Raw genomic sequence first — 20,964 nt, 5'->3', positions numbered from 1 at the left:
TGCTCATTTTTAGTATAATTTCTTACCTCGAGTGATGAGATTCCGGATTTCCACTTCCTGTGTGCTTTAGGTCTGCTCAGGGTGTATCCTTTCTTTTCATGCCTAAGGCACTGTCTTGCACCTATCCCTGTTGGACCCTGTCCTGTTCACGTGTAATGTAACGTTTCTTCAATTTGTCAAAGTTACTTAGAATTCTGATCCTGCACTCCAACATTCTAATGCCTATTACTCAAGCAGAGTCCCCAGGACAATTGAACTAAGAATTATATGAACTCCAGGAGGAATCAATTTGGAGAAGATCAGATAATGGAAGGTTTATTATATTATGTACTGCATTAAAGTGTAAAGATGTATGAAAGATAAATGGTCAATGCATGAATTATACAAAATTTCCTTAAACGAGACTGTGGGATAAGTCCTTGTCCAGACAGAGAGGGAGATGTAGAATCTTGTCACTGTCACACAAAATGTGGTCCACAGACCAGCAGCATCGACATCACCTGGGAGCTGGTTAGAAATACAGCATCTCAGATGCCATCCTATATGGACTGAATCTGAATCTGCATTTTTAGGTTTCCAGGAAAAGCAAATGCCTGTTCAATTTTGAGACACTGATGTAGATATGGTTCCTGCCTCACCAAGAGCTCACCAAGTAGACTGGTTGAAGAGGCAAGACGCAAACGCGGTAGATCAGCGCTTCTCAAAGTGTGGTCTGGAGGACCACCTGTATTTCAGAGACCTTCAATACTCTGTAAAAGAAAGAATACCTTTGGCCCCTTCACAGACCCACTTAATTTGAGTATTTGAGGGTGGGACTTAGAATTTGCATTTTTTGTAAATTTCCCAGGTGAATTGGATGAACGTTAAAATTGGAGAGGAGTTGCCCTAGAACCACAGAAATTTATTTTGCTCCAACCCACCTGAGGAATGAGACCTTTCCATTAGTAACAGCAGTTCATAATGGCCATGTCATGGAGGTGGCAGCTACACCCTCCTAGACCGGGGTTATTCAAAGGATGGTCCACACATCAATAACACGGATAGCCCCTGGGAACTTGTTAGAAATGCAGAATTTCAGACTTCACCCTGCATCTACTGTCATAGGCTGGATTGTATTCCCAAAATTCATATGTTAAAGTTCTAATCCTTAGTACCTCAGAATGTAATCGTACTTGAAGATCAGGAATTTGAAGAGGTAATTAAGTTAAAACAAGATCTTTAGAGCGGGCCCTAATCCAATATGACTGGCGTCCCTGTAAGATGACGAAATTTGGACACAGCTATGTGTGTGCACAGAGGAGGGACCATGTGAAGACAGAGGGAGGGGGCGGCCATTTATAAGCCAGGGAGAGAGGCCTCAGAAGAAATCAACACTGTTGACACCTTGATCTTGGACTTTTGGCCTCTAGAATCGTGAGAAGACAAATTTCTCTTATTTAAGCCATCCAGTCTGTGGTACTTTGTACGGCAGCCCTAGCAGACTAAAATAACAATCAAATTAGAATCTGAATTTTTAACAAGATCCATGGGGATTCAGGTATATAAGAAAGTTTGAGAAGTACTAGTCTTGGACAGTGGCTCTCAAACTTTAGGGTGCATCAGAATTACCTTCAGAGCTTGTTCAAATACAGGTTGCTGGGCCCTTTTATAGAGATTCTGATTTAGTAAGCCTGGCATGGGGCCTGAAAAATCTGCATTTCTAACAAGCTCCCAGGTGATGCCAATGCAGTTGGTCTGCAGACCACACTTGAGTGCTACTGTTGGGACCAGCAGCATCGGTTTCACTTGATCATTATTATAAAAACAAATTTGGAGGTGCCACCCAAGACTTACCAAATTAGAAATTCGGGGGCTGGGCCCAGCAAGGTGGTTTTGAAGTGTAAGTTTGAGAACTGGTGGTCAAGCGCTCAACAAAATCTGGGCAAAGGGGCCGTGAATAGTTTGAAGCACTCCCGGTCTCCAGGTGATTATTTTGATGTTTTTCTAAAAGGCATGCTTTCACCCTTCTGACTAAGAATCACTGCCAGGAAATGGTTCTGGCAATAGCCAGGGCAGTGGTTCTCAAACTTGATTATTGGGCCCCAACCCCAGTGTATGACTCACATGGTCTAGGGTAGTGTCCCAGAACTTGCATTTCTTAACAAATTCCCAGTTGATGCTTGTACTGCTTGTTCAGGGACCACATTTTGACAACCATTGAACTAAGGGCTTGCAAAATACCGTGATGTTGGTCAGACCTTGATTTCATCAATATGGCAGACACTATTGGTTGGCCAACAAAACACTCATGCTGGACCCATTTTTTTTTCCTGTCTTTATCCAATATAGAACCTAAGAAAAGGTAAATATGTTCCCAGACTACTTTGCAGCTAGGAGTATGTATTACTATGACACAATTGTACCCAATGGGACCTAAGGAGAAGTGTGCAAGAGGTGTGGGGCAGTTCTGGAAAGGTTATTGCTCCACCTAATAGCACTTCAAGCACTGCATTTTCCTCTTCTCTGACTTGGAGCACAGATATGATGCCTGGAACTGAAGCAGCCTTCTTGGGACCACAAGCATACATACATAAAGGCAATGGGTCAACAAAATAAAGATAGCAAAGTAGCCAGTTAGAAACAGAACCAATGCCAATAACCCTCTACCCCTAGATGCTGAATTGTGTGGGACAGTAATGTATTGTTTAAGCCAGAGTGAATTGAGTTTCCTGTTAGTTATGGCCAAAATCTCTCCTAATTGATAACAAACCATCTGTATAATTAAAAAAAGAAATAGCAAGCAGCCGGAGGTTACCAGACTTCATTCTCTTAAGTTAGAACATAAAAAATCAAGCAAAACAAAAACCCCCCAATAGCATAAGAAAACTATAAAACTACCATCTACCATTATCATCATGGTATCAGATAAAGGGCATTTAAATCTACAGAAAAAAGTAGAAAAATTTAATTGACCGAATCTAGCTTTTGAAACATCTCTATTCCTTATTTTGATGAAGATAAGTGAAAACTTGCCAGAGATCTTCAGACCAGCATTCAGTAGCTGCTAGTAGACACCTGACCCCTTACATTTTCCCCTTAACGAGTTATAGTTCAGGCAAACAAAGATCTTCATTTATTGAATAGTCTCTGTCTAGCTTATATCAGTAATCATTAATAAATGAAGCTGGTTTAGCATTTCAGAAGCACGTTTGAACTTGACTATATCTTTCTGGCTTATGCTAGGCCTCCAAGTTTAGTCAACACCTTCCTGTAGAAGTTCCTTTGATCTGCTCGTAATTGCTCTCGCCTGCTGCGTCCTGATGCCTGTGTCTACAGAAGCACACATGTGCACACTGAACCATCAGCAATGAAAACATTAGACCGAAGTAGAGGCACAGAAAGCTCCAAAGATGGTGTGTGTAATTTAAAACACTCCTTACAGATGGACGTGCTCATTGCAGAGAAAGGGCTTTGCTCAAACCTAAATCTAGTCTGATTTTTTTTGATTCCAAAGTAATTAGTCTCTGAGTCAGCTTTTAATCTTATGTTAATGACACCCCCTACAGTCCTAGCTCATACCTTCAAATTAGAGATTTATCTATAATTAATAAGGCTTATAACGCCAGTACCTGAGACAAAAGAGAACTTTGGGCTGCTGGGAGGAGACAGGAGAGAAGAGTAGCCATGGCATTTACAATTGCATTCCTAGCACATGCTGGGTGGACTCCTGGGGACAGGAGCAGGTGTCTCTGGGTAGTAAGTCCGCTGGCTCAAACTTCACCAGCAAGGAAAACAGCTAAACTGCCCCTCTCGGGTCTTGGAAGGGACTGGGGGTTCTGCATCTAGTTTCCACCTTTCGCAAAAGCATTCCGGTGCATGGAGACCCTGGTCGGCCCCTGCATGAGGTTTCTGCCCTGGCTTGAGAAACTTGCTTTGAAGTGCCTTTAATTTCTGAAAAAAGAGCACCAGGCCAAGGAATCATTTGTTTTTTCCAGCTATTTTTGGAGCCACGTGACTTCTCTACGCTGTAGTTTTACAGGCTTGAAATTCCCAGTGATTGGAAGAGATGAGCACTTGCTGATTAATTAAAATCTAATTTTCTATTCTTTCATAATTGCAGCAGTAGAGGGAAAAAAAAAGGAAGACTTATTATTCCAAAAATGAAAATGATCCCTGGACTGTTTGGGCTTATTATAAGCTCCGTGTTGCAATTTGTTTTAAATTGAATCAATAGAATAAACATGGAAATGAGCTCTGTGAAATCATTTATTTTTAAAGGATCTAAATGAAAGGCTGCATTATTTTGTTTAAAATTTTCTATACTCTCCCTGGATAGACTTCTTGATAAAGACAAAGGAGAGAGGAGGGCTGCAGGTTTTGGGGCAGATCTTGGACAATCCTATGGGTCTGCCTGTGTGTGGTTTTATGACCATGATTTCTAACCCTGTTTAGGACACCACAGTGGGTCCCCTGTTAGCTTAAGAGATGATCTGAAATTCCCCACCCACTCACAAAGAATCTGAAAACAAAATTAATTTCAATTCACTTTGAATTTTTTGACTCTATGTAATACTAGAGAGTTGGGGTGGCTGGACTGAGACATGCAGGAAAGCATTAGAGAGGCTGGTAGGGTTGGCTGTGTCCCCTGATCTGTTGTGGGTTTTTTTTGTTTTTGTTTCTTTGGTGAGGAAGATTGGCCCTGAGCTAACATCTGTTGCCAATCTTCCTCTTTTTTTCTCTCCTCAAAGTCTCAGTACGTAGTTGTGTATCCTAGTTGTAATTCTTTCTAGTTCTCCTGTGTGGGATGTCGCCGCAGCATGGCTTGATGAGTACATAGGTCCGCACCCAGGATCTGAACCAGTGAACCCCAGGCTGCTGAAGCAGAGCGTGCAAACTTAACCACTTGGCCGTGGGGCAGCTCCTGATCTGGTTGTGAGCATATGGGCTGAGGTGTGAAGGGCCTCCATGTGAGAGGTGGTGACCACACCTTGGGATTAGAGCTGGCTCTCCTGAGGTAATTACCTGGTTCCCTGGTTCTAATGGGAAGGAAGAGGTGATTTCCACTGAGGCTTCATGTAATACGCAAAGGCTTGGAGCCTCTAATTGGGGTGGAGGTGGGGGCGGGGAAGAGAGGTGTGATCAGGGATGGACGCCTGGGGAATTTTAAGTTGGCACTTTGTGAATGTCGTATTCAAATGGGTGAAGTACAACAGAGTGCTCAGTGCAAGAAAGCAGGTTACAAAGTTGTATGTGTATATTTCTTATGTATTTATATATATTTATATTATCCATATTATGTATTGATATATTCTATATATTTATATATTTATATTTATATGTATATATTGCATATATTTTATGTAAACATAAATGACATATATGTACACTTATATAATTATATATGTATAATATATACATATATGTATATTTTAAATGTTTTTCATAAATGTATACATTACCCAATGTCATAGTATCTCTGTATACATGTATAATATATATAATAAATTTGCATGCATATTTACATTTTTATATATAACATAAGTATAAATATGTGTATGTTTACATTTATAAAAATGTTTCCTTCTCTTGATCTTTCATGGCAGAGGAGGAGGAAATGAAGCGGTAGTTAATGCACACAAGTCCAGCAGAAGTTCCAGCCCAATGTTCTCATGCATATGAGAATTGGGAGGGCTTGTTACAACACAGATCTCTGGGGCCTAGCCCGCAGAGATTCTGATTCAGTAGGTGCATTTCTAACAAGCCCCAGGCGATGCTAATGCTGTGGGTCCTGCATTGCCCCTTGAGGAGCCAGGCCTAACAGTTCTCAAAGTGTGGACCCCCCATCAACAGCATCAGCAACACCTGTGAATTCGTTAGACTCACAAACTTTCAGACTCCACCCAGAGGCCTTTAGTCAGGGTTTGCATTCTAATTAGGTTCCCAGGATATTCAAGTGCAGGTGAAAGATGGAGAAGCTCCAGGAGAGGCACTAACAAGGAAGGCGGACACATTTGAAGGCAACTAAGAAGCACCTTAAGCTGAGAAAGCCTGCCTGCTCCTCCCCAGGGTACCCGGCCCAAATCACCATGTCCTGAGCCTGAGAATCAGCACTGAAAAGAAAGGATGCATTTCTCAGAGGTGGAGAAGCAAGTTGTGAAGTCTGAGGCATGAAATCAGAATGCCAATATATTAATCTACACAGAAAAATAAAACCAGGTGAGAGATGTGCAACAGCTGGGGTCATCTCTGAGAAGGCAGGCAACATGGGAAATTCTTCCTGAGGTCCGCCCTTCCAATGGTGTGCATGCCTCGGGGCCCAAGGGGTGCCCCAGGTGGCTGTTTGGAGTATGGGCAAGTGTGGACAAAACTTGAACTTGCCGGCTAAAGTTTCCCAAGGTATTCTTTTGACACATCTTACAGTTAGGAGATAGCTGGGGCCTGGGGAAAAAAGAGGGCCACCCACGGCTCAGGGACTGGAGTAGGCTTTCATTGCACCACCGCGTTCTGTCGTGATGTTCCAGAATGAGTCCAAACATTCAAAATTGAAATTTGGCTTTTCAGGTCATTGTGATGGCATAATACTTTCCAAGGCATGAGGACAGAACGTATTTTATGTAGCAGTTTGTAGCTTAAATTTTAGCTTTTAAATACTTAGGCGTATGGTGGGGTTGGCCTGGTGGCATAGCAGTTAAGTTCACGTGCTCCACTTCAGCAGCCTGGGGTTCATGGGTTTGGATCCCAGGCACGGATCTGCACACCGCTCATCAAGCCACTCTGTGGTGGGATCCCACATACAAAATAGAGGAAGATGGGCACAGATGTTAGCTCAGCAACAATCTTCCTCACCAAAAAACAAAACAAAACGAAACAAAACTTAGGCATATGGTATGCGGGCCATTGTTACTACCCTGCCCTGTGTCTCATAGGTATTAGGAATGGTCCTGCTCTTCTCTTCTCTCCCCTAATTTACTAAATAAATCTCATTAGTCCAAATACCTGAATAAATAAGGGTTAAACTCACAAAGAGAGTTATTTCTTACTTAATAAAAATCCTGTTGTCAGGCAGTCTCGGGGTTTGTTGGGCAGCTTGAGGTAGCATCAAAGACTCAGGCACGTTCCTTCCTTTTCATCTGTCATCTTCAGAGTGAGAGATGTCTGCCCTCATGTTCACAAGACGGCTGTCTCTGTTCCAAACATCACATCATCCCATGATAATGGCCTGAGCAAGAAGCAAGGGGTCATCAAGAAGTTTTCTTTTCTTAATATCTCATTATTCAGGGTGGAAAGTCTTACCCAAATACCCCAGCAGAATTCTCCTTCCATCTTATTTGCCAGAACTTGTTACATTATCTACTTCTAGATTAATCACAGGTGAAACGGAATGGGTTCTTTGATTGGCTGAGACCAATTAGGATTTATCTTCCAGGTGTTGGGCACATTACCACCTGAAAAAAACATCAGGTTACTCTCAGCAGAAAGGATGCGAGAACTTGGTATTAGGCTAGGAAGCCATAGCAACAGATAGAGAGAGCAGTTACTTTCTTAGAATTGTAAAGGAGGATTAGTAATTAGGAAGCAAAGAAGGAAAGGGGATTTGTCACAGGATAGAAAAGGCAGTCACAGCTGAGTTTATAATAAGCAGATTGTGAGAAGGGAATATTCAAATGAAGTTCTATGGGCCTTCATTATAAATGGTGAATGATTGATAACATTGCATTTCATTAAATTTATGGCTTGTATTTGTTACATAACACATCGCTAATAAATAATGTCTGATGGATTAATATTGCTGTTCTCCATCAATATTTTCATGATGTCTTTTCACCAAAATTAACTGTTGCCAGGAGAAAAATCAACCCTAAACCCTTCATTGCTCATGAAGGAAAATGACTTAATCAGCTCATCCTAGAATAGATGGAAAGGGATCTGGAGCCACCATTTAAAACCCTGATGAAGCATTCAACTCCTGACATTCCAAGGAGGAGAGGCAGCTGGGTTGACTTCTCTCTGTCTTGTCCCTGGGACGAGCATAGATGTATTGTAGGGAAAGGACACAGATGCCAACAAGGAGCCATACAGCTGAAGGCTGCTCAAGTGCTCGTCCAACCTCAAGGTATTTCTTACGCTGAACTGTCACTTGTCTGCCGCTCAAAGTTCACATCCCAGTGGTGGCAAGGTTATGGTATTCTTTTCTATGGAAAGAATAATGCATTTAAAAGGACCATAAATTTTTTTTTTCCCAAAGATCTTTTTATTTTTTCCTTTTTCTCCCCAAAGCACCCCCGGTACATAGTTGTATATTTTTAACTGTGGGTCCTTCTAGTTGTGGCATGTGGGATGCCACCTCAGCATTGATGTGGATTAAGGCTGCCCCAGGTAGAGAAGCCCAAGGTGACCTGGCCTACATGCTGAACTATATGACCCGGTGGATTTTTATGGTATGAATTAGGGCTGCCCCAGGGAGAGAAACCCAGGGCATCCTCACCTACATGCCGATCTATATGGCCAGATTCGTATCTAAAGTTATATGACCGCACAATAACCAGAACCCATCTGCAATGAAATCATTTAATGACTTTTTACATCATCTTTTCTTTTTCCAGTAAAAATAAGTCACATACCCATGCCTTATAAAATTAGCCCTAACCCTCAACTCAGGGCAGCAGCAGGAGCTCTGACTGCCCATGCGTCCTGTCCCCATGCAGCAGCTCTTTACTGCCCATGGGTCCTGTCCCCATGCTATTCCACACTATTCTCTAAATAAAAGAGCACTACTACCAGACCTTGAAGTCCAAGAAATCTTTCTTTCAACTCTTCGGCTCGCCGTCCCTGCATCAGCATGGCCTGACAAGTGGTGCCGTGTCTGCGCCCAGGATCTGAACCAGCGAAACCCTGGGCCAGCGAAGCAGAACACGTAAACTTAACCACTGGGCCATGGGGCCAGCCACGACCATAAATATTTTGACGTATGGATACCACATGTATAACAAATGGCCTGGAGGTCAGAATTATATCTCAGTAGCTACATTTCTACACTGTCCTTCTAAGTGGCACTTCAGGTTAGGAAGGGGTTATAGATCAATGGTAGAGGTGATCTCCACTTTTGAAAATGGCATGTGGCAGGAGACCACACTGTGGGGCTGACCTCTATAGGGTAGAGCATTCACTGTGTGCTGCTTGGGCTTTCTCACAGCATGGTGGCCAAGTTCCAAGAGCAATTATCCCCCCAGAGACAGGAAGTGAAGTTGTCACCCTCTCAGTTTCTTTTCTTTTCTTTCTTTTTTTTTTTGCTGAGGAAGATTCGCCCTGAGCTAACATCTGCTGCCAATCTTCCTCTTTTTGTATGTGAGCTGCCATCACAGCATGCTTGCTGACAGATGAGTAGTGTGGGTCCATGCCTGGGAACCGAACCTGGGCTGCTGAGGCAGAGTGTGCCGAACTTAACTACTAGGCTACCCGGGCTGGCCCAGAAGCTCTCAGTTTCTTAAGGCCTGGGCCCAGGAACTGGCACTGCATCATTTCTCCTTTATTCTGTTTGTTGAGCAGTCAGAGTGCCCAGTTCAAGGGACAAGGGACAGGGACACAGACTCTATGTCTTCATGGGAGGAGTATCAAAAATTTGGGGCCACATTTTAAAACCACCACAACATCTTGAATGTCATCTCCTTAGAGAGGCCTTGCCTGGTCTTGTCTTAAGTAGCTGTGTCCATGCCCCACCAGCACCTTCTATCATAATACCTCTTTGATTTTCTTCATAGCACCATTCCTTGGACTTTGTGAATGCATTTATTTAATTGCATAATTTTAATCTCACTCCCTCGCCAGTATGTGATTTCCAGGAGAGCAGGAATGTTAGGGAGCTTGTTCACGGCTACATCCTCATATCACATAGTAGGTGATCAATAAACTGTTGGTGCACACTAGACATTTGTTGAGCAGATGAAATTTTTACCACGTAACTCCTCCAATAGCTCAGAACAGGGGCGTATCTAATACTCACCACGAATACTCGCCCCTCAGCTTTCTTTTATAATCTGGGGCTCTTATTAATACAATCATTCCTGGACCTGAGAATCCAGCTAATTATCACAGACTCAGCCTGTAGCCTGAAGCTGTAACTGGAAGCTGCCTGGAATCAACGTGAATGTGGCTGATCCTTGCCTTATGGAAAGGCACCAAATACCCTGTTACACAAATTCCTAGCTCAGACATGAAAAGATTGGATTAAGAAATAGCTAAGGAAGAGGTATTCATGAAGGCTCAGCTTTCTGAGGGGCAGAGAGGGAAGTGTCTCTGCGTATCTGTTACTGTCTGTGCTTACAGAGCTGTTGGGAAGCAGACGGAACAGCGCCGCGGTAATTCTGAGAAAATGGGCTGAGTGACTTATTGCCTATTGGGTCAGAGCCTGCAGATCTGTTTTCCAAAGTGCAGCTGGGATAAAGCTAGAGAATAATGTCCGGCTTTTTGCCTGCTCCCAAGTCGTTTTCTAGGTCCCGGATGGCGGCGGGAGTCGGGGAGCTGAGTGGGGAGAGAAGCTCGTGCCCCAGATTCTGAACGTGTTGCGGGCTAGGGAGCTGCAGGGTGGATATTTACCAGACTTCAATTTTCATCTTAAATTAGTGATGCATCTTCATTACTGAGGGCTGACCTCACCATGATTATGCATCTCTATTTCTTTTTGGAAGAAAATGAAGTCAGTTAACATCATTGCATTTCAGAGGGAAAGCAATTCACGCAGTCTTTTATTTGTAGCACAATGCTGTTGTTTTCCTTTGTTACGAAGACAGCAATTAACAGGTTTCTAATGGCACAGAGGTGAGTGACAACTGAAACAGGCTATTAGGAAAGTGGCTGCTTTCAGCCCTCTAAACAGAGTAGGAGGCTTGAGGTTATTTAAAAATAAAATAAAATAAAATAAAATATATGCTCTCTGCGGTTGGTCTCATGAATCTGAGACCTGCTTCCAGTCACAGGCCTTATGTTGTCTGGTTGAAATGTTGAAAGAACGGTGTTTTCCCGGTGCATTTCAAATATTAAAATAATCTAATGCAAGCGTTTAAGTCTTTTCTGGAGAGTAAGGAGAGGTTTTAGAAGATGTGATTGCTGTAAGGTTCCAGTTGAGAGTTTCTGTGGTTATTTTCTTACGTTGTATATTTTAATATTTACTATTTTTATTTTTTATTCTATTTTATGTCAAATATATTGCTTTCTGCTTGTTTACGAAAGTAGCAAGTTTGGCTTCAGGAGAGAATTAAAAGAAAGACTTTGTTGGAAGTTGGTGACATTTTCCTCAAGCAGTCCCTGTGAGACTGAAGAAAGCAGAAATCAAAGAGGTAATGTGTGACCAAGATCAGTGAGAAAAACGGGACAGGACCCCAGGTTTTCTGATACGTAGAAAACTGAGCAGGGAAAATACTTCAGTACAGAAACCTAAGAATATCAAAACAGAACTCTTCATCTTTCCTTTCATCCTAAAATTGTTTTCTTCTCAATTCCCTCAACCTTCTCCAAAAATGTCACCATTCTTCTGGTTTACCAGGCTGGAGTATTCTACCTTAGATTCTATTTCTTTGTCTATCTTCTTATCTTTCCCTAAGATTACCCTAAGATTAGACCTTTAGATATGCTATTTGTCTTTTTTTTTCTTATATCCATCCTTTTTTGTTGTTGTCTTTAATTTTTGCATTTTCAGTTTGGAGTGAAATTTTGGCTTAGTTATGGATATACTGAGCTCGTAAATAACATCGAGCATGGAATTTTCACCAGATGGGCATAAACATGGAGTTGGAATTCAGGAGAAATCTCAGGGGTTTCAGGGAAATCCAAATTTGAAACCCACTCAGAAAAAAACTTAGTGCTGGGCTCCAAGACACTGAACTGCATGGAGGTTGTCAGAGAGACATTAGGTTCAAGAACTTATTCTTGAGGCTAATGGGAGCAGGAAAAAGACCCAAAGGAAGCATGTTCAGAAAGGGAAGGAGAGAAGTTGGTAAGCGCAGGATGCTGGAAAGCAAAGAAGAGCCAAGCTTCAAGGAGTTATGAAGTCATCACTGTCAGATACTGTAAAGAGGTTCGAGAAGGATGGAAAATGAGAGCAGCTGGTTGGGTTTGACATCCAGGAGGGGGCTTGCCAGCTTTAGTAGAGTCTTAGGAAACCAATTGGAATAGGAGCAAAGAATGACTTGTGGTAAAGAAGTCTAAATGGGAAGAAATGTCTTCAAAATGGGTCTGAAACTTCTCAGGTCATCCTCAACTCTCTATTGTCTTAGTCTGGGTTTCTCGCTCCCCTCTCCAAATAGAGCCCAAGGAGAAGGCTTGTGTGCAGCTGGTTTATTGTGGAAAGCGATCCCAAGGAACAGAAGTGGGGTCTGGGGGACAGTGAAACAGAGAAGATGAGAAAGCCATGCGAGGATATACTGCAGAGCCCATCAAGCTGGAGCTGTTTGTACCTCAAGGCCAGGAGGTGGACTCAATGTTTGGCCAGTTCTCCATTTCTTCTCCCCCAAACCTAACTTTTTGAAGCTCTTGCTTCAATGTTATTGGAGAAACATCTGACTAGAATACCCTCTACTCAGCCTGAGAACTTCCTAGGCACCCTCCCACCCCCAAATCTAATGAAGATTTTAGCTCCCAAAGACTCCCATACCCACGCACCTCTCTCTGTCCTCTTCCAGAGCTTAGGGAGGATCTTTTACTGAGCTCATCCAGAAAGGAAGCTTCTCTGCTTCTTCAGATCACTCATTTCTTTCTTTTAATCCCGTCCCTGTCCCAGGATTTAGGTCTTTGGAGACAAAAGGCAGGATGTCTTTCAGACAACATCTGCATATTTCTTTTCATTTGTTTGTTTGTTTTTGAGGAAGATTAGCCCTGAGCTAACATCTGCCGCCAATCCTCCTCCTTTTGCTGAGGAAGACTGGCCCTGAGCTAACATCCGTGCCCATTTTCCTCTACTTTCTATGTGGGACACCTACCACAGCATGGCTTGCCAAGCGGTGCCATGTCTGCACCCGGGATCTGAACCAGTGAACCCCGGGCCACCAAAGCAGAATGTGCAAACTTAACCACTGAGCCACTGGGCCGGCCCCCATCTATGTATTTCTTATCTAAGACAGCCCCCACCAACACACACACACACACACACACGTTCAAAGCCAATGAAGCTGGTGGATAAATATTCACCTCTTCCCTCTCCCAGGACAGTCAGAGGTGCTTCTGCATTGCACCTCATGAGGTCCCTGACAGGGAGGAGCCCATCGCCTTGACAACACGCCTTTGCACTGGTCCTCCTTCTTTCTTCATGTTACTCTGGGAGTGCTTGAATGAGAGAAGGGAAGTAGTAAAATAAAGTGGAGAAAACCATAAATGAATATCTCCAAGTATTATATTCAGTTCTTAATATCTTCAAATGAACACTTGACTGGGAGAATGGAAGAACAATAAAGTGAGAGAAAGCTGTTAATAGTTTCAAATATCAGCCAGCCACAGAAACTTTATTTTTTTCTCCTTAGCTTGACTGTCTTAGGCTATCAATTCATTGAGATTAGCTATTATATACTACTGTATTTTATGCCCATATATTGCCTAATATGATGCTGGGCATATGGTCACCACAGCAGTATTTGTACATTGGTTATATCGTTGACTCTGAAACATTGTTAACTTGGGGGATATAGAGGTCTTCTCGTTTTAAAATATCTACTGAAACAGGTGAGTACATTTATTCTGGTTGGAGAGAGAGGCTGCACGTGCAAGGGTTCATTAGGTAATCACCAGCCACAAGAACAAAAAGGAGTAGCAAATTGCCTGTGTTGAGTAAAGTTGTCTGTCCCGCCTCTGGGCTTAAACATCATTCTCTTCAGGACATGGGAGGGGTAGTGAGTGTCACACATCAGTGTTTGTGCTTCGGGCTTGCTTTTATTTCCCCTCCTTAAAGGGGTCCATCCACTCTAATGGCCTAAATTCTTATTTTGTCCCAATATCCCTACTTCTCCACTGGAGTAAAACCCTCGACCTGGCTTTCATTCATAGCTTCTCCTTGGTAGGTACCCCTGGTGTGATTGGTTCTAGCCATTTGTGCGATAAATTTTTTCCTATTGTCCCCATCAAAAAGTTCCTAATTCATTTAGTGTGTAAGAAATGGCAGGACATACACACATACACACACAGAGGTATAACTCTCAATGCCTCCTTTTTATTCTCCCAAAGTTGAGATCACTTGTTAATATTCTCAGAAAGCCTTTCTAATTTAAACTGTGTCATTGTCCACCATTTCATAGATTTGTGTGAAGTGAACACTTCTCTGCTATATTATAACTAGGCCCCCAGACTGAACGCCCTCGGTTATTTCCACTTGGTCTTTATTTCCAAAGATTAATGTCGCTGGAATGGACATTGAGCGATGATGTAGTCCAGCCTTCTGTTTCCATTTGGCCATCAAGTAAAGCACCCACGTTTAATAGTGTTTGTTTTCAGTGGGAGGGAACCATTTCAGTGATTTTGTCAATGTGTAGTGCATTTAAAAAAAAATGTTCCCCACTAACCTAAAATCTGGACAGATATTGAAAGAGGATTCTATATGAAGGGGATCTTTCATACTATATTTTTGACAGAACCTATTAGTAGCCCCAAATAAAGGTTCTACAGGGAACAGGGGAATAGCCATGGGAGAAAGAGAAGGTTATCCATCTTCTTCTGTGTCTGCTGAAGATGCAGCAGAGAAATAAGAGCAGCTGGACATTTTACTTCCTAAGAAAGGGTCCTGGTACTTCCCAGTCCTTTGCTAGGAGCTTTGTGTCGAGTTGTGATATTAATGAAAAGTTGTTAAGCTGTTGTTCTCTTGGTTCTGCTATTAAATTCTGTGCCTCAAGGTCTCAGATAGACCTACCTTTTGCCCAGTTTTTCCAAAGGGCAAGGGGGTCTTGTTCTGGCATGACTTCTGGGTATCTTACTAGGAAACAGTTTCTAATAAGATGATATTCAGCCTCACTGAGGTAATTGGAATGGTTTGCGCAAAAATATCTTTTCCCTGAAAATCTCTAATGTTCCCAAAGCATATTCTCATGTAATATATATGACTTAACATCTAATATAACCATGGAAATGGTCCCCATTACCATAAGCAGACGTTGATAATGCCTCTTTGGGGGTGGTTATGTACTTCCTTTTAGACTCATAAGAGTAGGCTAGATTACATTGTCAAAGTTAGGTGAGGGGAGGGGCAAGTGGTTGCTGGGATACCCCACCTCGGCCTCTGAGAGAGACTTTGTCCTGGCTAATGCTATCAACAGATTCTAGAATCCAGAAAAAGTAAGAACTTTAAACAGTTGTACTCCTTTATAGTTCCTAGAATGGTATTTTCCATGTCGATACCCACAAGTGTCCCTGGGAGTGACAAGGTGAATGCAGAGAAAGAATAAATTATGCACCGGGGCTGCTGGAATTGGAAACTTCTTGTGTTAGTGAAGACTTTTTTTTGCTGGAAGTGATGGAAACCAAACTCGAGCTCGGAGTTTTTTAGTTCCCCGAATTGGGAAGCCAAGGGTGAGGCCCAGGCCTTCAAAGCTTCTGACTCTCAGGCACTGCAGGTAGAAATGGAAAACGGTACAGCCACTTTGGAAAACAGTTTTGCAGTTTCTTATACAGTTAAACACATCTTTACCATGTGACCCAGCCATCCTACTCCTAGATATTTACCCAAATGAGATGAAAACCTGTGTATGCAAATATTTATGGTAGCTTTATTCATTGTTGTCCCAAATTGGAAACAAATGTTTCTCAACAGGGGAAAAGTCCATCTATGCCGTTAAACACTACTCAGCAATAGACAGGAATAGACTGCTGATACACGCAACACAACAGCAGTGGACGGATCTCAGATGCCTTGTACTAAGTGAAAGAAATGAGACTCAAAATACCGCATACTATATGATTCCATTTATATGGTATTTTTGCAAAGGGCAAACTGCAGAGACAGAAAACATCCATGGCTGCCACGACCTACGGGGATAGTTGACCGCAAGAGGACGTGTGGGAATTTTAGGGGTGATGGAACTATTCCATAGCCTGATTGTGGCGGTGAGTGCACAACTGCATACACTTGCCAACTCACAGAACTCTACAATAAAATTAAAAAAACAAAACACACATATTCTCTCTCTCTATGAGAACAAGTCCACTAGCTCTCTGCCTTTTTTTCCTTGTGATTTTTGGTGGGCTCATTCTCTTAATACATTTGGTCTCCTCCATGTGTTGGGGAAACAACAGGTGCATTACACACAGATACAGGCTCACATCAACTCAGCTTAGTAATGTTTGAGGAAAGGGGACACTTCTTGTCGCTAAGCATTTGCATGTAAAATTTCAGGAAAGGCCTCCTTTGGGCCATTCTGGGTCAAGTGAACATCCCTTGGCCAGTCACTTGGACCAAATTGATGGAGTGCTATTTTTGGAAACCATATGGTCATTCCTGTGGCCAGGAAGATGGGAGACAGTAATGAACAGCTCCTCTAGTATCACGTGGAGTTGGAGGGTGGGCTTAGCCCCCAAATTGGGAGATAGTCTTACTAGAAGGGAGAGGGAATGCTGGGCAGGCCAAGAGAGCAGAGATCCCTCCTCCACAGGTCTTCCATCTGCAGGGTGCAGGGAGGCCAATCACTGAGGACTTTAATGCAATCAATCGTCACAAGCTGTTACATCAGGCATCCAAAGCTGTCATTCCAACCACACAGAATCACTGGGGACCTTGAGGCAGAGAGGTTCCCAACTGTCTAGAATGTTATGTCCTTGTTGTTGTTCTGGTGGCTATTGCATCTGTGGGTTGTTTTTACTTTTTTCACATTCTGGATCACAAATTCTTCTGAGAATCTAATGAAAGCTTTAGACTAATTCCCTTGAAAAGTGTAGGAGGCATGAGGTCACATGCCCAGCCCCTCACCCCCAGTTCTTGAATTTCAGGAAAGGACCATTGATCCAGAGCAGCGATTCTCAAACGTTAGTCCAATGGTAATCCTCTGGAGGGCTTGTTAAACGCAGATTGCTGTGTTCTACCCCAGAGTTTCTGATTCGAAGAACTGGGATGAAGCCTGAGATTCTGCGTGTCTAACTAGTTAACAAGTTCCCAGGTGGTGCGGATGCAGGGACTCCACCTTGAAAACCACTGCTCTACGCCATAGACTAACGATCCATCACTGGCTGTCCTGCATCAAACTTTGCCCAGTTCTGTAGTTTTTTCCAGATATGACTTGGCCACTAAAGAGTCTCAATCTGTGTTTATTATAATTGCTGCACTCTTGATGCCTCTGTTGGGAAGAAAACAACAAGATTAAGTAGTTCTTCCTAGAGTGATTCATATCTTACAATTGAGCTATTTAAAATATGGACAATGTTCTTCCAGGGAATTGATGGATATGAGAAATTGGCCCTTAAAATTATTTAAATTTTAACACATTGTAAAAAGAGGCTGCCTTTTTAAATGAATCATTTGCATTCTTTTATTTCTCCTACTTAAAAAAACCTAATCATGCATATTCATATTTTTACATAGTAAGGACCAGACCATACATAAAATTGCATAAACAATTTTATTCCTGTTTTTGCTTAACATGCTATGTGTTTCCTCACGTGCTCTAAACCCTTTCGAAGCAGAATTTCTTATTGGAGGTGCAGCTCTATCAGATGGAGGTGTCAGAATTTACAGAAACTTTCCATTTTTTTTTTTTTTTAAAGATTTTATTTTTTCCTTTTTCTCCCCAAAGCCCCCCATACATAGTTGTATATTCTTTGTTGTGGGTCCTTCTAGTTGTGGCATGTGGGACGCTGCCTCAGCGTGGTCTGATGAGCAGTGCCATGTCCGCGCCCAGGATTCGAACCAATGAAACACTGGGCCGCCTGCAGTGCAGCGCGCGAACTTAACCACTCGGCCACGGGGCCAGCCCCTGAAACTTTCCATGTTTTGATTTGGTCCGTAAACTTTCTGACTTCTAAATATTGAGAATTATAAATAATGGTTTGATCTTGCCTTCAAAAATAATTTTTAAAATTTCCCTCAATGATTATTTCCCTCAAATATATTCCTGGTGTTACAACTACTGGATTGACGAGTCTGAACTCTTAAGGCATTTTTTTTCTTCTCAAATGCTGTACCAACTTAGACTCTGATTATCCAGGCAACCTGGCCAGTTCTGGGGACATTTGTGTAGGGTTTCAAGTTCTGAAAGAATGGAGATGTTAGAGGCAAATTGTCAACATGTGGTCACTCCTCACTTTCTTTACTCATATCTTACCCTGCCTTCCAGTTTCTAGCCATTTTGCTTTTTAATTAAAACCTGAAAGGCAACTCATGAGGCAAGCACACAGAAATGCAGAGGCCCTGGAAATGATTGTGTGACCTGAAGATGGGGACCGTGGGTTCCTTTATGCCCTTTCCTCTGCCACCTGGGTGTGCTCTGAGTAAACACTTGGATTTAAGGCATTTGTGGCTCCTGGTGACAATGCTAAAGGTGTTCTGACCTTCAAGGATCTAATTCACCCCAATTCCACAGTCTATTACAAGCCATACCTCTCTGAGTACCATTCTTCCCCAACCTTCTTCTAATTCCTTGGTCTTTGAGGTCATTTTGCTGTCCTGTTTTCACGCCTGTTGTAGATCAGCTTCTGAAGGAAGCCGACTCTGAGATTTCCAGGCAGGATTTCTTTTGGGGAGTTCTCTTGGGATCCCGTGTGGGAAGGGAAAGAGGCAGAGTGGGGTCAGGGGAGAATTTGGGCCATGATGCAGCTGCCACAGAAGCCACATCTGACCGTAAGGGGTGGTCTGGGGCTGGGGTAGCCCTGCATCACCAATGAAGGCACGCAGTGGGGCCCTTGTACCCTGATAGGGCATTCACTGCATTCAGGCTGTCCCAGGGAGGGATGGGGCAAGCCCTTGGCAAGGACATTTCTCAGTGGGGTACTCCTCTCTGCACCAGCAGCTGCTGACAGCCCTGGAAGCCAGGAGGATGGGAGCCTCGCTCCCGAGTGGGTGATGCACCTGCATCCGTTACAACCCAGGTTGCTGAAGGCACAAATCTCCTTTCCCTGACCAGCTTCCATAAGAAATTCACCCAAATGAAATACTTAGTGAGTCTAACTTAACCAGGCCTTGGAGATTGTGAGGTGGGTCTTCCTGCAATTTCCCTGGCTCCATTCCTTCTTTCTCCACTTCCCCAGTCCTCTTCTCGCCTCTCCCTCTCAGAATCCTCCTTCTTACTCCCCTTCTATGGTGCAAAGACAAATATGGCCCTTTCTAACCTAAAAGCCAAACGCGGGGTCTGAAAGGTGATAGGGCACAAGGGCTTGTCTCCTTCCAACACTGGTCCAGCTGATCCCTCTGACTCTCGGCCTTCCCTTTATCAGGTCGGCTCAGGCTTTCTTCTTCCCCTGCAGCATTTCCCTGTTACGCTGCAGCTGTACCTGACTCCTGCAGACCCAGGCATTCAGACCTGGGCACTCTGAAGGACCCTGTCTACCTCACCTCTAGCCTCACTTTCCCCCCAGGACAAGGAGTCTGCAAGTCCAAGGCATGTGCCCACCTAGAACTCCCACCCCTTTGAGACCAAGCAGCAGGTGCCCAGGTGTATCAGCTCCCTATTGCTACTGTGTCAACTTACCTCAAACTTAGTGGCTTTGAACAACCCAAATTTATTTTCTTACTGCTCTGGAGGTCAGAAGTCTGAAATGAGTCTCATTGGGCTGAAAAGAAGGTGTTGGGAGGCTGGGTTCTCTTCCAGAGGCCCTAGGGGAGAATCTGTTTCCTTGCTTTTTTCTGGCTTCTGGAGGCCACCTGCATTCCTCCTGTCCCCTTCCATCATCAAAGCCAGCAGTGGCCGGTCAAGGCTGTCTCACCTCAATCACTCGGACTCTCACTCTTCTGCCTCCCTTTTCTCCATTTAAAGAGACTTGCGCTACCTGGGGCCTGCCTGGACGATCCAGGCTAGTCCCCTTAGTTTACGGTCAGTTGATTAGCAACCTGAATTCCATCTGCAACCTGAATTCCCCTTTGTCCTGTGACGTAACTTCACAGCTTCTGGGGATTAAGACATGGTCATCTTTGGGAGGCCATTATTCTGCCCACTACACCAGGATCCCAAGATCCTCCGTCTAAACAGACCCCGGCCCATCTGGTCCATCCTCGGAATGCAGATCCACGGTCAGTGAGGCACCCTAGGGCCAAGGGGAGGCCAAAGGGCGGCTGTTGGGAGTGGTGAGGAAAACCATTTGGACATGCAGGCTGGGATGTCCACACGTTTGCAGGAAAGGCCCCTCCCAGTGCCAGCTGGATACACAGTGGGGAGTGGAGGAGGCTGGCCACCCGCCCAGGCTGGGAGGGGCCCATAGAATTAGGGATGGGTCTACACCCCGCAAAGGAAAAAGGGCATGCTGTATTTTAATTTTCTGGCTAAAAAAGAAAGTTAATTGATATTTAAACAAATCCTGTAAATTCTTTGATATTTTTGAGAAATTAAATGATAGATGTTTCTTATTTCTTGCTTCATTTTATGTTGCTTTGTAGATTGGCTTTAATGACTTCTGGGACAAAATGGGTAATAGATAAAATAAACTTATCAACTTACTGGAGATTTTCTTCTTTATATGTACAGACTCAGAAATAAAATATAATATTAATTTATAATCTTATTTAATCACATACAAAATGACCTATATTCTGAGCGAAAAAAAGGTCACACTGTGCTTACCTAGTTGTCCTGAAAACTTGATTGCTTATGAAAAACAAAACCGATTAGGCCCATTTTGATGTTGCTAGAAAATTCCCAGGATAAAAAAGAACACATCCATGGGAAGCCAGGATATTTGTTCTTCTGGGCTACAAAGCCTGGAACCCAATCTCAGTGATTCTCAATCATAGTGAATTTCTCTGAAGTGACAAGTGTCCAGGTAACCAAAGCGTAAAATAGACTGATGTTGGTGTTAAACGACCAGAAGATGACAGAA

Source organism: Equus caballus, chromosome 22 (assembly GCF_041296265.1).
Source record: "Equus caballus isolate H_3958 breed thoroughbred chromosome 22, TB-T2T, whole genome shotgun sequence".
Taxonomy (NCBI): Eukaryota; Metazoa; Chordata; class Mammalia; order Perissodactyla; family Equidae; genus Equus; species Equus caballus.
The sequence above is the reverse complement of the archived record's forward strand: the minus strand, read 5'-3'. Positions refer to the sequence as shown.